The sequence below is a fragment of the Danio rerio genome, chromosome 11 (genome assembly GCF_049306965.1).
Source record: "Danio rerio strain Tuebingen ecotype United States chromosome 11, GRCz12tu, whole genome shotgun sequence".
Classification (NCBI taxonomy): Eukaryota; Metazoa; Chordata; class Actinopteri; order Cypriniformes; family Danionidae; genus Danio; species Danio rerio.
This window is the reverse complement of record NC_133186.1, coordinates 21326182-21342037: the sequence shown is the minus strand read 5'-3', so window position 1 is coordinate 21342037 and position 15856 is coordinate 21326182. Positions and strand designations below refer to the sequence as shown.

The window sequence follows — 15856 nt, the reverse complement described above, 5'->3', positions numbered from 1 at the left end:
AGTTCAGGGCTTTTTTCGGGCTTTATTAGTTTGCTGATACACGCCTAGCCACCCAGATAGCAAAACACAGTTCCGGCTAGATTCTCGCCTGCCGGAGACTTATCTCTTAGAGCTCAGACTGACTAATGTTACCTCTGCTGGACCTACTCCGGATGCCTGGACTCACTACCCAATTCCAGCCCGAGTCAATCGAGCCAGATGCGGCGGCCGAGCGAGCAGGCGCTGCCGCATGCGAGCCGGAATCAGCCCGCGACGCCGCGAGTAAGTTATGCGATGCGGCCTGGAGCTGGCGCGATTGAATATATAAAACCCTCATATTTGTTAACGTTATTACATCCATTTGTGTTGATATGACAGCAAACGCATGCTGAGAAGTTCGGGGGGCGTAGTTGATTTTACATAAAGCGTTTGATTGGAAGCTCGACTCTGCTCATTTTCGCGGCTCCTCCTCTGGCTCCATCAGACAATCCTTCTGCGCATGTCTGGCTCCAATTTCAGCAGTCTTTTCCGACAGTTTGTGCCAGTCAAGCAGGCGTTTTGCCCTCAAGGCGTTCAATGGGAAAAAGGGCTGTCGCGTCGTCCATATTTTTTACAGTCATTGGAACAAACTCCTGATAAAAGACAGCGTCCGCCATTCTCCGTCGTGCTGCTCTCCCGACAAAAATGCTAGCAGCACACACACAGCTTTGCTGTATGATCGGCCCTGACAAGATCGCGGGGGAAAGCATGCAACAAACCCCGTGGATGATGGAAACAAACGCATATGAGCCTTCATCAACGGCTAAATACTGTGCTGTGGTTTCTGTGTCTCTCAGCTCGGGCTTGACACTGGCAGGTCTGGCAGGTCTCATGAATAATTAAGCAGCCGACTCTTCTCACAGGATAAGAAAACTCCGCTATGAATAATAATGAGAAACTGACGCATCATCATTGCACTTGCAGCTCTGCGCTATGTCGCCGATTTTGATCCCGCCCCAAAAATCATTTTAAACCCGGAAGCTGAAATTAGCTGATAAAAGCTCAAAATTATCCAGTTTCCCCCACAATTACAGCTGACAGGTGCTAACATTGTCTTAACTAATGCTCAACACACACAAATCTGTTAATGTAAAAAAAAAAGTTCTCCGGGGTGTCCTGAACCTTAAAACGCCATGTTTGAAGGCTGTAACGTGTATGTATAGCACATGGCTAACTTTACTTACAGCTTAAGCTATTATATTTAAAGCCATATTGCACTGCTGACGTTAACGTTACATTTTTTTATTTTGTCTAGGCCTATACTTTAATAAGCTCAGAAAAATTCTATTGTTTTTTATAGATAATTACACTCAATGACAATATAACATACTGACACCCATATATTTATTTTATTAAACAAGTTGACACTTTACTTACATTCAATCAGTGGTGTAAAGTAACAAATTACAAATACTCAAATGACCGTAATTGAGTAGTTTTTTTCAGGAATCGTAATTTACTAAGTAGTTTTTAAAATGTGTACTTTTACATTCCCTTAAGCACATTTTTGTCACTAATTAATTTTTTCTTGTCTATGGGATTTAGAAAATGTCCAACCTAATATATCAACGTCTAATGATGTTACAGCTTGACGTTGTGTTAACGTTAACACTGAGACGTCTATCAGATGTTGGATTTAGGTTGCCATACAAATAATTGTCAGTATTTGATCTCAATATGTTGTTGTTTCAAGATATTGGCTCTGTTAGATTTTGGTCACTTTCCCACACATCCTATAATCAACCACATATCAACGTCATTTGACAATATTGGACATCAAAATAACGTTGTCCTTAGACGCTGGCTAGACATTAAATTTTGGTCTCCTGACATCATAAACTAAATCTAACCTAATATTAACATCTTATGATGCTGGGAAATAACTAAATGCACTACAGGATGTTACATTTACACACATGCAGAAATTACATGTAAATGCATCAGCTTTTCACAGCTTAATACTCCATAGTGACTATAGTCTATAGTCAAGAGTATACTCTTGAGTACTTTTGAAAGGTCTCCTTTTTACTTATACTTTGAGTAATATTTACAACAGTTTACAACTCTACTAGTACTACATTTTTAAGCAAGTAATGGTAATGGTTTACTTGAGTATGATTTTTCAGTTCTCTTTCCACCACTGCATTTAATACATCTTCTATGTAAATAAAACAAAATTCTTTTGTAAAGTAAATTTGACCAAGACCAACGCAAAATATTTTACCTTTAAAATAACTTATAAAAGCAAACAAAAAAATATGTTGATTTTTGTACACTTGCAGTTTCAGGTGTAAGGTAAATGTGCGATGATATTGTCCATTTTCATATATCCTGCTTTAAACGATCTATGACTTGCACACTTTTCATCATTTAATATTTTAATTGTGCAAGCACTATTTCCTGTATCTAAAGAAAAATTCACTTCTTCTCCAGTGATCAGTGCTCCACAAGATTGTAAGGGCTCATTTCTAAACAGTACATCTAATAAACAGAGAAGGTAAGCAGATGTTTATTATTTCGAAAATCAAACATTAAAGTTTTAGTTGTGTAGTGCTTTTCACAAAAAAATGGTTTCAAATCAGGTGCACATTTTTCATTATAATTGATTATTACAATGACATTCAGAAACGTTAAGGTTATCAGTTACAATAACTTTATTAGTTACTAAAAACGAATTAACTAGTCAGTAATACCTTTTAACAGTTAAAGTTATTATAATATAGTTATTATAAAATATATAAAGTTATTATAAAACTTTCTTTTGTGCCATATGACAACTTGACAACTTGAAATATGCAGTCACATATTTTTTCTAGGTTAAACATTAACTGCGCAAAAGTGACCAAAATGTCTATTTTTGTAGAGTGTATAGTCAGTAGTATAATCTGGCAGTTTATCTATTAACAGTTTGTCACTGACCCAAAGTACCATGTTTCAGTGCTTTCTTACTACAGTTTCCGTAGTGTAGTGGTTATCACGTTCGCCTAACACGCGAAAGGTCCCCGGTTCGAAACCGGGCGGAAACATCATTTTAGAATATGTGGGGGAAAAAGTTTCCATTACAGATTGAAGAACATGTGACTTTCCATACTTGGTTGGTTATCTGGAGGTTGATTTTAATAAAAGACCAGTCATTTTTTTTAAACAGACTGAAACGTGTTTCTTTGTCCTAAGCTGTTGTCATGTTGGTATCTGAAAATCACCCTGCTAATTCCTATGATGAAACTACAGAAACAGCTTGGCATTTGTTTATTTATGATTTTTTTTTTGCTGAAAAAACTCAAACTGATATGTGCTAAATCGTTTACCATTTTTGAAAAAGTTATGCTTTCTTATGCACTCTGATGGCCTGAACCATGTCAAAATGAAAAGTGCCTTACAAACAATTCTCACTAGCTTTATACATTTTTTATTATTGTTATTTTATTATTGATTTATTCAGAAACTTGCCTCGTTGCTGTACTGATCTTGGCATATTTCTTGGACTGCTTCAGGAACAGTGACAGCAGGTCTGGTTTCCGTAGTGTAGTGGTTATCACGTTCGCCTAACACGCGAAAGGTCCCCGGTTCGAGACCGGGCGGAAACAGTGTTTTGAAAATTTTTATTGTTGTTTTTTTTATGGGGCAAAAAAACTGCAAATTTGTGGATACAATTATTTTTTTTTCTCCTGATAATCAATTTGATTTATTCTTACAGGAAAATTAATTGGCATGGTTTTGTTGCGTGATGGTTGTTTTTGGCCCCTGAAAAAGCCACACATTGCATCTTAAAACAAGACAAAAGTATGATACACTGATACACAGACACACACACCACACACGCGCATATATATATATATATATATATATATATATATATATATATATATATATATATAGTGATTAATTATTTCTGATGAAATGGGAATGGATTTAAAATACAATTAACTATTATATGATTATGACTGTGATACATCTATTAATGTATAAAACTCCTCACTTTAAAAGGAATTAGGACTTCTACTTTAGCTTTCACGTTTTAATACTGGAAACATCAAGTTCTACTTCATATTATCACTTACAATAAAAGAATGGTAATGACATTTCCAACCAGTAGATTCGTGTAAAGTAAGATTTTTCTGACTGTTAGCAATACAAAAACTTTCACTCAAAGACTGTGATCCAGCATATCCTGACTGTTGTGTGGTAGTAATCAATCTGGACTCAAGAAACCATGTCAAAGTTCAAACCCTGTTTGAAGAGCTATTTTCAGTGTGGCTCACATTTCAAAAAGCCAGTGTGTTTCCGCCCGGTTTCGAACCGGGGACCTTTCGCGTGTGAGGCGAACGTGATAACCACTACACTACGGAAACTCACAATTTAGCACGGCTACCCTCATACTCTCAGTCTCACTATAGAAGTATAGGCGGGAACCTAGTCCAACTAGTCCAACTAACCTAGTTAGTCCAGGCATCCGGAGTAGGTCCAGCAGAGGTAACATTAGTCAGTCTGAGCTCTAAGAGATAAGTCTCCGGCAGGCGAGAATCTAGCCGGAACTGTGTTTTGCTATCTGGGTGGCTAGGCGTGTATCAGCAAACTAATAAAGCCCGAAAAAAGCCCTGAACTTAGCGAATAAACAGTGTTCCACCAGGATCATGTATGTCAGAAACTATAGTTTACTGCTGAACTCATTTTGTCATGGTAAAATAACACAGAAATCGAATAATAACATTTCAGTCTACTTCAGTCTCCTGCCGAAGCTCAGACGCCGCGCTTTGAGAAACTGTCAATCACAGCTGTAAATCACGATGACACGCCCAGCATTAAATTACTGCTAAAAACAAACTGTTTACAAAAATGAAGATCTGCACCTATTTCAGCACAATAACCAGAGCCTTAATCGACCAGAACTATCTTTCGGGACATTTTATTGCAAGTGTAATATTTTTTTTTATTTGGGCTCAAGTCTCCTTCATTAACACGGAGGAGGCGGGCTTTATGACTTGTACTGCAGCCAGCCCCCAGGGGGCGATCTAACGGCCGAAACCTTCACTCGAACGTAGGCTTGCGGCACACTTGGTTTTCACACCTCTACATTGGAAAAAGTCAGAAAAGTGGGCTTTGTCCAGCTTTGTTTTGGGGGGAGTGTCGGAGGAAGAAAAGAGGCGTGGTGTGGGAGTGTCTATTTGGAGATACTGTGTTTACATGGACATCTGGGGTCGAATTATTTGCCAAACTACTAAATGGTGGACTTTAACTGCAGTTTGGCTCTTTCATTCAGGGAATTCATTCATGTCCCTCGCGACAAACAAGAAATTTGATTCAAGGAACTGCTCTAAGCGTGTATTTTTCATGCAATGTTTGAATGTTAAGGAAGTTGCACAATAGAGCGCGCTGATTGGTTTGAACCAAGCTTTACTCATGCATTAATGCATCACACTGTAAGACGTAATAAGACACAATCTGGCTCAGACGTCCAGTCTGCACGCTGGAATACACGTTATTATCTCATAGCTGTTATGCAGCTTTAAAAATTCGTTTCAAACCGAAAGTACGAATTTGCTTGAAATAACGCAAAAACAACCAATTTACACTTTTTAGAGAAATATAGGTGTCCTAATAGTGTTTTTAGCAGTGGGACACATATACGACTGTCAACAGCTCAAAAAATGTGTTTTGGTGTTTCGTGACCCTTTAAAGAGCCCATATTATGGGTTTTTGAAAATTCCCCTCCATGTAGTGTGTAACACAGCTCTAAGTGAAGTGAAGTATCCAGCTAAGGCTTAAATCTGTAAGAATACAGTGTTTAAAACTGTTGATTCATCTATAAAAGAGTCGACTCATAGTGCTTCAAACGAGTCGCCTTGATACCGACTCATTAGGTGTTTCGCCATGACGTACGAACGAAAAGTTATTCACGTGCACGCGCAAACCCGGGAGATTTCAAACCTGAGGCCCCGCCCTCTGACGCAGAAACCCAGACACACACACACACCCACAAACACACGCACACCCACAAACACACGCACACAAACATGCCGGTCGATTGAAGTCACACTGCAGATGGATATATTGAGTCTCTACCCAAAGATGAAACCTCAGCATTATAACCAAGCAGTTGGAAACTTCTGGAAGCTACATGCTACAAAGAATACTTCATCTGAGTTTGTTAAAGGAAGGATCAGTAAAGAGTAACTGATGGACGTCAGGATGGGTTTCTTCCATTTCTCAAGTGTAAGTACGTGCGGTTAAAGTTGTTGCCTCGTTTACTCTAGCTTGCAAATGTATTTAGTTGTGATTTGTTACTTGTAACCGCGTGTACTGTATCAGGTTAACTGGATATTTTATCTTATCGCGTGCAAAGTCACGTTAAAAACGCGACGCGTGCTGTTTGTTTATGGAGCTCCGTGCTAGAGTTCTGCTCCCGCGATTTATTCGGAAATTTATTCCCGCGCCGCAGAAATCTGGCGCGGGGACAGCCGCGGGAATAAATTTCCGAATAAATCGCGGGAGCGGTCGGTAACGGGTTTAATTTGGGACGGGAGCGGGCTGTCTAGCAATATCACGGATATTGCTATGCGAATTAGAAACAGAGAGTGTGCGTGGTGCTTGTGTGTGTGTTAGTGCGCATGCGCGCGTATGAGAGAGAGCGAGAGAGAGAGAGAGCGAACGAACGAACGAGCTTTGTGTGCTTTGTGCTGTGTGTGTGTGTTTATACAGACAGCTTGGCTGTCTGGACTGTATACTGGGTGATTTTTGGTTGTGATCTCCGCTGTAGCGGGACCGGGCGCGGCGGGCAGAAAACGGAGCGGGTTCTCAGGCTAAAACCTGGCGGGTGCGGGCGGAAGCGTTGTCATCCGGAGGTGTGTGTGTGTTTTTGTGTGTGTGTGGTATGGCGAGTACACGACTGTCTCCTTCGTTCGGTTATCCGTGGCACTATCCACTCGCCATAGTGTGGCAGCTAAAATCCACGTCTACACTATCGAGCGTGTATGAACTGTGATTACTTTTTAAATTGCTGATTAGCTATTGGCCATTTCCCTCTCTGACTGAAGGCAGTCGACCAATCGCGACAGACTGTCATCGGTCCAATCAGCGCAGATTAGCTCCGCGCTAAGGAGGGGTTTGGGAACAAATGAATCACTGGACGATTCATACAGGAGTCGCTGGGATAATTAGGTAAAAATAAATGCAGATTATAAGACCATGAAAATGTTTTTTGACCTTGCATGCATATTAGACTGTTGTTGGAGACCCTTACAACCAGGATATGACCCTATTTCATGTATAATATGGGCTCTTTAACATTTTTAGCACAAGGTAGGCTAAGAATGAATTACCCCTTTGCTAGGTATTGCATAACATGCCTAAGACTTTGCTAGCTATTGACGTTGTTACTATGTTGTAATATTGTGTGATCATACAATTGCACACTGTTGACAAATCAGAAGCATGTTTCATCACACTACTATTGTGACTTAACATGTTGCTAGCATGTTTAATATGTTACTAATGTACATTACTATGTTGATAGCATGTCTTAGTACAACTAACAACGTTGTTAGCATGAATTTCACAGGCTGCTGGCATTTTTCTAACATGTTGAAAGCAGTTGTTTGTTTATATATAATATAATCATTTTTATAACATGGGAAACGTTTTTAATTCTGTGTAGAACGCTAATTTGAACTAACACATTATAGCATGTTTTAGTACATAAAGATTGAATGAAACTGAAATTACTATGTTGCTTCCAAAGTTAAACAGGTTGTTCAAATGTTCTAGGTTTTGCTAGTGATAAATAAATAATACCTGATGATGGACAGTCTGGCCTGCTGTCGTAAATCTGGTCTGATACACCGACCAGGCCTACCAAGCACCCAGCCCCTCTTAAAAATGGTCAGGCCAAGAATTCCCATGATAAGTAACCAAAACTGTCTGTCAACAAATCTGGATTTGTACATCTACGCAGCCATTCACGCAGATCCGTCTTTTGCACGCGCACATCGTTCTGAGAGAGACAGTGGTGAAAACAAATGCTTAATCAAATTTTAAAATCCTGAATCATTATTGAAATTAGATTTGCTTGGTGGAGAAACAATGACACCATGGCTAAAGTGATTCCTTTAGACACGTAATGTTATGTTTTAACATTAGTCACACAAAGCAGATGTAGATTGTGTTATGAATGGGTTATAAACACAGAAGTTTTGTTTAGCCACTGCTGAACCACTGTTTGCCATGCTACTCTGAATATTTGGTCTGAAATACCATGTCAGTACGGCTTAGTAATAAGTGTATATCCTGCACTCCTCCGGCTAACCACTAAGCATTAGGGGTTGGGCCGATAGATGATGCCAATAGATGATGGCCAATAGACAACACGTTGCAGAGCCGGCATCGCCAATGCTCCGTCCCGCCTCCGTACCCGGAGGAAACCCACGCGAACGCAGGGAGAACATGCATACTCCACACAGAAACGCCAACTGAGCCGAGGATCAAACCAGCGACCTTTTTGCTGTGAGGCAAATGTGCTACCCACTGCGCCACTGCGTTGCCGTTAAAATGGCATTTTAGAACAAAAATGATCCACATCCACACCTAGTTTTACCTAGCATTTCTGAACAGCCCTCCGTCCCCTGAGAACACACATCACATGACCATTGACACAGCCACACACACACACACACACACACACACACACACACACACACACACACACACACACACACAGACAAACACAAACACACACACACACACACACACACACACACGTGGTGCTCACTGCAAAGCCACACACACACACACAGCCATGCGTTCCTCTGAGCTCCAGAGACAGAGAGCAGTGCACGTCTTTATCAAAGTTGTACCACTGGATCGCGTCTCACTACAGTTGTTAAACGTGATATTCAGACATCTCAAGTCTACTGGAAGTTCCGGGAGTCTCTATGCATTTGGTGGACTTATAATGGCCGCAAACAAGTGATAACCTCCCGGAAATCGTGCATCTCCCTCCCGGTCCTCAAATTAGTCATGTACCCTTCTCAACCCCAGATCCCTCCTCGCCTTCCTCGCCATATTCAACATAGGCTAGGGTTATTATACTGACACAGTAAACATTTATTTTTATGCACAACACTGTGTTTGCTATGAAAGGAAAAAAAAAACATATTAAGTGCTTGTCGTAATCATAACTGTAAAATACGATACGATCATTTAAATGATGTGTGCACAGGTTTCACTTTCACTTCAGAGTGCGGCTCTTGGCTGCTGTCACTGTGAGAAAAAAACACACACATGCAAATCAAACCTCCCACACGGCCCTCAAATGATCGCTCTGAACGTTACGTTAAACAGATCATTAATTACAACTTCATTACCTGTTATTCACAGTCTATGCAGGTTGTGTTCACTAAAGTAGGCAGTCATTGGGCGTGCACGCGCATTTTCGGTAGTAAACAAACAGCTGGGCGGTCAGCTCACGTTTGATTTTTGTGGTCGCGAATACAATACAATAAGACAGAAATGACATTTTTGGGTTAATTACACCTCATAAATACAGCATGTGACACTTATAACACCATTTGATGGTGTCAATGTTGCTGTGACTTGTGCGACTGCCTTGCTTCTCTCCTGACCTTGAAAATTTAATTGGCTGAATCATAGAAAAGTTAAATTAAGACGTGTGCAGTGTCGAATCGAGATCGTGATCTTTTTTCAATTAATTGTGCAGCCCTGGATATAATACAGTTTTTCGTTCAGAATTGTTCTATTATAATGTACTACAAAGTTTTCTAACTGGCAAATGACATGATCTAGTGGATCTCGGTCATCTTTAAGGTACATGTTCGTGATTTTAAGAGGCGGGGCTATGGGCGGCAGGGAAGGGACTGTGTTTTCAAAGATATTATGCTAACAGATAGCATTTAGGCAGATCACCTACTGCACCTTTAACTAGTAGATGATCATGTTTGCTTTTTCAAGGCCCTCAAGTTATTCTCAGATCACCCATCAACAGTTAACCTCAGATATAGAAATTGGGAAGAGAGGAACCAGTTTCTGAGAATCCTGTCATATGCTGTAAATTTTTGACAATGGGCAGAACCAAGCTTTGTGCGAGGTAACTTGGCCCCTCAAGCATCCGACAGGCAAAGTGAGCTGCTCTAATAGGCACCAGCTGCCTGCGTCTTCTGCGCTGGGGGAGAAGTGGAGGTGTTCTCTCGAGCAGAGCACTCAACTAATTACACTTCTTTTAAGTGCTGTGATTTCATGCTGATAGATGACCCAGATTTCAATTTTATGGAACAGATTTGTTGTGTGAAAAAGTTTTTCTGTAGACCAAGTAGTTCTCAACTTTTTGACTTTATAAACATTTTCCTCAATTTTTTGAACGCCTCCTGTAACATTTATTAAAAGAACTACAGTATATATGAATGCATAACATATTATTCACAGAATCTAGAAGTGTGGTTTTAAGTAATTCTGTTTATTTCCAGATGTTTAAAGAACTGTTTGTATTAAGGGAGGGAAAATAATATAATTGAAATTTTAGTTTATTTTTTGTTCTAGAATTTTATCGCTACAGACATTTAAAACATTTTTACTTTAATCAATAAACAAAACAGTTTTGCCATGAGTATATCAGGGTGTTGAATTGCGTTTAGTCTTTTGTACCTTATCGTTCACACAGGTGTGAGCAATAGTATCTGGATGCAGCCTTTATGTTGCAAGCTGAGATTGCATCACTCAGCGATGCAATGTCAGACACAATGCACTCAATGGAGTGAATGATGTTACTGTGATGGGTAAGGTTAGGGGTGGGGTTAGGTGAGCGCATTAAAAAGCGTTGGATGCAGCTTAGATTGCATTGCACCAGGTCTGCATCCAGACCCCTCTCGGTGTGAGTATAAACAATAACGCCTGTCTCACACCGCAAGCGAAAGCAGTGCTTGAGCAGAGCGTGCGCAGCGCATATGTCGAGCAGAAGCAGCATGCAGGCGTTTGCCTTTCACACCAGCTGCGTCTGCAGCGCGCAGCTCTTCGGCAGCTGCTGCAGAGATCAACCTATCTCTGTCTATTCTATCCAGTTACCCATGTCTCTCTATATACAAATACACTTTTTAAACTTTTCATCTGCACCAAGGCCCGCGGCAACTTCCTCCTATGCTGTTTCTTTAACCTGCAAATGTTTATTTTACAAATTTTATAGATCAGATAGTACTGTATGCTTCTCAAGCTCTACAAGAAGTGTTTTCAGTCAGAAGACAATCACCTGTGAGATCATGTCATTTGGTTTTTGATTGTCAGGTTGCTGTAGGCCGAGTTACTCCCCTAAATATTCTATTTCCCCTTACCTGCAACACTAGCGTGCAACTTAAGCAAAACTGATACTGAAATTGTTTTACATTTAGTTTTGTAGTTCGGGCCTAAATAAATGTTTGTTGCCATTTTTAATCGTTAAAGTTCATTTGATTGACTATATATAAATTCGTTGACATTATTAAGGCATTTATTGGGTAAAATTGCTACTTTTTACTGTTATTCAATGTGTTTTGGTCATTATCAATGCACTGTCAATTTAATTGAACGTGAGCAGCGCGGCAAAAATAGACCCAGCGCCTGCTGACGCTTGCGGTGTGAAACAGGTGTAAGTCGCTGGCTGTATTCACATAATGGCCACTGGTGTCGCTAAAATTCATCCAAAAATCAAATCAGTCAGCTGCACTATAAAACATGCGCAGAAATACATAAAGAGGTGGTCCACTACGATATCATATTTTATACAACAGTTCTGTCCAGTTTCGAATCTGATTTGCTGATAGCCGTGCAATATTCTGCAATATCAGAACATGACAGCCTCTTCCCTCTTGTGTATTACTCTGCCCACACAAGTGGCAAGCAGAGGACTTCAGTTTGGCAAATATTGCAGCTGTTGGACAACATAATGTACTTTTGAGTTTTTTTTTTTTTAGTTGAGAATGTAATTGTTTTGTAGCAGAGTAAAGGTGGTTGACATTGTCCATCTACAAGATGGTGACAGAGACCACATAAGCCCTTAGAGGAGAAAAATTCAATGTAAAACTACAGCTGATCAAATCATTATAAATCTGGTAAGTGACATTCTGAGTTGATCTCTCTCTTTTATTTGTTGTAGTGCTGTATTTATTTTTTATTTATTTATTCTGGTAGTTTTTGCTTTGCTTTGACTTGTTTGGGGTTAATTATTGTTGAATTGTTGTATACATTCAATATCACACTTGTAGCAGTACAATTTGGCTGTATATCATTACTGATGGGACACTAAGGCACTCGGCCTGCGGCCCATGCCAACGCACGCCTCCCACCAGTGACGATATACAGCCACATCGCACTGCTACTCGTGTGATAATGCTCATTTAAACTTTAGTTGATGTGTAAAGTAGCTGTGTGAACACAAACAGGATGTAATACACTCAAAGTTCAATGCAAAGGGAGACATTGCCTGTTTACAGAGTTAGCTCAGCAAAGCCTACAGCGAACAAAGTTTGGGGATTACAAAAAATAATATATCCGAGTTAATGCGATCTTAAACCCTTCAGGTTATGCATATTCACCACGCACATGTAACCCGCACGATATAGAAACCAAGGAGATTACAATATTATACTATCAACTTTGGACCAAGTTATCAGAAGTTTAAGTTCGCTCTGGAGCCAACTTTGCAGCAAGACAAGGGAAATGATGACACAAGACAGGAATTTTTTGTATCAAAATATATATGATTTATATTGTAAATATTAGTGAGAAATGAAATAAATTAAATAAAATAACAAACTAATTATTCTCAAATTTGGACTTTGAAATGTATATTTCCCCAAATATAAAGTAATAAAATAAAATAAAGGCTTTTCACACTGTCAAGTGTTTTCTTCACAAAAACAAAATGTAAAAGGTAAATATAAACAACTTCAGCACTCCTCAGGTAAGTAAGACTATAGTAATAATTGAAACACTTCAATTAGGAAAAAAAACGGCTAGAAAATTGAACCCAGAAAATAATTTCTTGTCAGATACCAAAGTGATTCGGCAAAATGATTCACTAGTCCATCAAACAAATGTGATTGATCACCTGTTTGGTTGCGAAATGTTCAAGTTCAGTTCAATAAACTCAAATGTTTATAATGCACCCGTTGCAGTGTTTTGTTTTAACACTGATTAGTAGCTCAGTTCCAGAAAAATAGAACTAAATATGACTCTGGCTTCCAGTCGTTCCTGTGTCCGATAGACGATGGAAAATATAAACTCAAATTTCCTACCAATCAGATGAATTGGGCAACACGAAATATTGGTTCCATAAAACCGGGCGGCTCGCCAGTTTCCACCAACAGCGAATGTCCTCCAAGATGGCAGAAACAAGAATACTTTGGACTTCTAGAACTCCACACTCCAAATGTCAGGTGTCAGGATCACGAACAGAGAAGATGGAACAACAAAACAGAGGAAAAGAACACACAAAAAAAAAACCCAACCAAGAAATATAGTAGTTATAGTTGAAGAAAAAATCACTTATGAACAAAAAAAAATACAGCCTAATCAGATCTGTGCTTCAGACGATTCCTGTCCTTGGTCCAAACGCGATTGGGGGTTTGAGTACGGACAGTAGTATACTACAGCAACTAAATCAAGTTTCAACTGCTTGTTTCACTTCTAATTTCTCAAATTTTACAGCTATACACGACGCGGGCCGCGAGCTCGCTCCAGCTGTTCACGTTTCTCTCGTTTCACTCCTCTCTCACGCTGTGACTCTGCCTCTCTCTCAACTCAACGCGCGCAGATGACGTCATTCCGGGAGGCGGAGCTAGTATTTTTTTCACTCGCAGTTAAATAGATGCATTTAATTTTATCTGTATTCTACGATTATATAATGTTTCTTTTTTCTTTTTGATAACATTGTGACTATTACAAAATACAAATAAAATAATTTTACATGTACTCCAGTTATTGTTCTTATTTATTTATTTGGTTAAAGGGCTTGATAAGGACTACAGTAACCTGGGTTACACCCTCCCCTCTCGAATACATGCAAGTCCCTTTGCATTGCACAGCAAACAGTATTCACAGATGACGCACTGGAGCAACAACTGACTTCTCTAAAGAAGAACAGAGAGCTGTATCAAGGCCTTGTAACAAAGACTGTATAACTAAGGTAAGTGGATTCCCTAACTGGGGATATTCAAACTTCTTGGGAGGCCGTCGCTCCCTCTGTGATCGTCTGAGTAAAATATCATCTGGTTCATTACAAGTGGGTTGCTCATTCTGCAAAATTTCAGTATGTCCCACATTGCTGGGTATCAGATTTTGTTCAGTTTCCCACTCAAAACTATCTAGCACATTCTTGGCTGTTTGATCAGGGGACTCACTCCAAAGCTCTGAGGATTGCTCCAACTCTGAGTTTTTCTCAGTCAGGACAATTGGCACAGTGTCACTTGACTCAAGTGCATTGGAATTTTTTTCTACTTCAATTAACTCATTTGTTTCTTTTTCCACAGGTTCCACACCAGGTAAGTGTTTCTTTGCAGGTTCTTCTGGATTACTTACTACAGATTCCGGAACAGACACGTCTTCCACAGCAGGATCGAGGACTGTTAAGCTAACACCAGACTCCCCAACTGGTATGTACTCAGGACCAACAATAATTTGAGTTTCAAAACTTAATGTTCCTTCTGGCACATTACTGACGATGTGTTCCTCCTCAGATTCTGAGTTTTCGGAAATTAAGTCTGATTCCTGCATCTCATTGTTAAGGGAAAATCTGGTTAGAGGCTTCCTGGCTGGTTTCTGTTTTGGTGGTTCTACAAGCTTATTTGATTGCAAAAATCCACAGGGTAACAAGAGGTCACGGTGTAAAGTTCGTAACGGACCATCCTTTCCTTCTGGTTTGACAGTATACACCGGTAGGTTATGTGCTTTCTTGACAACAACATGAACATTTTGCTCCCATTTGTCAGCTAATTTATGTTTGCCTCGCAAACGCACATTCCTCACTAGAACTCGGTCACCTTCTTCCAGAGTTAAGGCAACTACATGCTTGTCAAACCTTTGCTTGTTACGTTCTGAAATCTTTCCAGCATTTTTGGTAGCCATCTCGTAACTTTCACGTAAACGATTCTTCAAGTTTTCCACATACTGTGAGTGAGACTTGTTGGGAGTGTCCACTGGCAACCCGAATGCCAAGTCAACAGGAAGACGAGGTTGTCGCCCAAACATGAGCTCGTAGGGAGTATATCCAGTTGTGTCATGCCTGGTGCAATTATAGGCAAGCACTAGGGGTTTTACATACTCCTTCCACCTAGATTTCCTCTCATTTTCCAGTGTTCCAAGCATTTGGAGCAGTGTACGATTAAATCGTTCCACTGGATTCCCCCTAGGGTGGTATGGGGTTGTTCTGACCTTGTGTATTCCTGCAACCTTACACAGCTCCTTGACAGTACGTGACTCAAAGTCGGCTCCTTGGTCACTATGCAGCTTCTCGGGAAACCCATAGTGTATTAAGAAGTGGTCCCAAAGACTTTTTGCAACTGTTTGGGCAGTTTGGTTTCGAGTAGGTATGGCCATAGCATACTTTGTAAAATGGTCAGTGATAACCAGAATGTTCTTAGTGTTGCTTTGGTCCGGCTCTAAGGATAGGAAATCAATGCACACCAACTCAAGGGGCCTACTTGTTTGAATATTAACCAAAGGAGCTGCTTTTTCAGGAGGTGTTTTCCGCCGAACACAGCGTTCACAGGTTTTTACCTTCTGTACCACTGCATGAGACATTTTCGGCCAAAAGAATCTTGTCCTCACAAGATCCAGTGTTCGTTCAATACCAAGATGACCC

At 40.0% G+C, this 15856-nt stretch overlaps 3 non-coding genes across 3 annotated transcripts; 2 read left to right on the top strand and 1 right to left on the bottom strand.

Annotated features, from left to right (window-relative positions):
* The first annotated feature begins 2971 nt into the window (after window positions 1-2971).
* On the top strand, window positions 2972-3044 carry trnav-aac (transfer RNA valine (anticodon AAC)). The gene has a single exon. It is a non-coding gene; the product is annotated as a tRNA-Val (tRNA).
* Window positions 3045-3532: 488 nt separating this feature from the next.
* Window positions 3533-3605, top strand: trnav-aac (transfer RNA valine (anticodon AAC)). Its single transcript has one exon. It is a non-coding gene; the product is annotated as a tRNA-Val (tRNA).
* Window positions 3606-4297: 692 nt separating this feature from the next.
* trnav-cac (transfer RNA valine (anticodon CAC)) lies at window positions 4298-4370 on the bottom strand. Its single transcript has one exon. It is a non-coding gene; the product is annotated as a tRNA-Val (tRNA).
* Between the last annotated feature and the right edge of the window lie 11486 nt (window positions 4371-15856).